Below are 2190 nucleotides of genomic sequence, written 5' to 3'. Positions count from 1 at the left end.
AGAATTGATTGAAAGAATTTACGTATTTGCTATGATTTTTTTTTAGGTTATGAATATATTAGCTCTAACTATTATCAATATTTTTATTATTATTTTTCTTAACTTTCTTCTGCTTTTTTTTTATCATATGAAATGTTTGCAATTCGATTGTACTTTATGGTCTAATTATTAAAACGGTACAAGAGAGAGTATTATCATTTCACAGCGAGTATAGAATGTAAAATGCGTATGTGTATGTGTGTGTCCGTATTTATATTAGGTCTACCGGAAAATTCTGTCCATTTTGAAAATAAAATAAAATAATAAATTATAATTTGAACAATTAATTAATTGAATTATTTTTGAACTCTTGCCAACATGATGGCAATTTGTAGATTGCATTTTAAGAAACGGGGCCTTATCCCCTAGTGACGAAAAATTGAACTAATGTTTGTTTAAACAGACAGAATTTTCCGGTAGACCTAATACATTATATTCCATTTGAAATTTTCTAATATTTATGATGAAATTGTGCATAACATGTCTGTATTTATTAATGGATTGATAATATTCAAATAATCGCTAATTTGTTTTTACTTTTTTTACTTTGAAACTGACAAAAATGATGGGTTTTTCTTTTGGTCCTTTTCCAGATATTTTTTCAAATCGAATCCATGTTTTTTTTTCATTCCCCAAATTTGAAATATTTTATTAAAATTCCAATGATCATTCACAATAGAATATCACAGAAGAAAATTAAACGTATACGTAAAAAAAGAAATTAATTAAAATGGAGTATACAAAATGGCTAATAATAAAAAATAGTCATGGAGAAATATTGTCGTTTAAAAAGTCTATTAGAAATAAATTCAAAAATATCCGAGATAGCGTTGATATTTTTTTGTTTTAATTTCATTTCTTACAGCCCCTTTTATTATTCTTTTTTATTTCAACACTATCAGAGATATTTGTTTTTGTTTTGCGAAACATAACCTAAATCTTATACGATTTTTTTCAGAATTTTCCATTTTTCATTTTTCATTTTTTAAAGCGCTTTTTTAATATACCTTTACCTTCTTTTTTTTAACACTATCAGGGATATTTTGTTTTTGTTTACAGATAAACAACGAAATCAATGTGTTCGCAACAAAAAACATAACCTAAATCTTACACAATTGTTTTAAGGATTTTTCATTTTTCATTTATCATTTTTCATTGTCTTTTTCGTTTCACAAAGTATTTGTTATGATGAAAAAGCACAGCCAGTAAAAACTAACGTGACATGAGTACTTACATACATATTTAAATATCAAACAAGTCAAGTTGAGATCTTAGACAAATTTTGTTTTGTTTTCTTTTTTTTTTTTCTATTTAGAGAAAGATTATTTTGATGAGCATCATAATTCATATATCTCATGGAAATTTTTGTCAAAAATATAATTAACTTAATATATATTAAATGAACCGAAAAGTAAGATCACTTTCTAACCTCAAATTCAAACGAATAACTTTTAAACAAATGTTTATTATTAAATTAATAATAAATAATCATTTCTCGTTATCAATAACCTTTTTGCACCTAGTATGTAAAATTTATAATACCAGACTGATAAAAATAGATCAATTTTTAATTAAAATATAAAACGACATTACTTTCCGGTTCCGCCAATATATATATGTACGTATTTTCCCGAGATATTGTACAAATATCGTCCCGAATATTCTTCCTTTCTTTTTTTTTTTTTTTTTACACCATTTGATGGTTTCATTAAATGAAAACAAACGTACTTTAAAAAATAACAAAATAAAAAAATAAAATGTTTCAATAAAATGGCAAGGAAAATATACAACACGGCATTGATTATTATAATATTAATTAATATAAGTAGGATTTAAAAAAATCTTTGGTTTACACAATTCGTCCATACTTTGTATGATTTTACAGTAAACTTTATCAAGTTCTTGTTTCTCACATTTAATAATTTAACTGTGATTTAAAAGGGAGCTTACTAAAAGTTAAACTAGATAATAATAATAATAATAATAAGAATAATAATAAAAATAATAATAATAAACGCTTATCACTTGTCATGAATAGTACGAGCATTGAGAAAATAGCATGAGAGAAGAAAAAAAAGATTCATGCTTACCCTTTCGCTAAATTTTACACTTTATACATAATAAGAGTCATACAATTTTGTTTTTCCATTC

The sequence above is a fragment of the Polistes dominula genome, unplaced genomic scaffold (genome assembly GCF_049000335.1).
Source record: "Polistes dominula isolate Pdom_NZ unplaced genomic scaffold, Pdom_raw_medaka contig_84, whole genome shotgun sequence".
Classification (NCBI taxonomy): domain Eukaryota; kingdom Metazoa; phylum Arthropoda; class Insecta; order Hymenoptera; family Vespidae; genus Polistes; species Polistes dominula.
The sequence above is the reverse complement of the archived record's forward strand: the minus strand, read 5'-3'. Positions refer to the sequence as shown.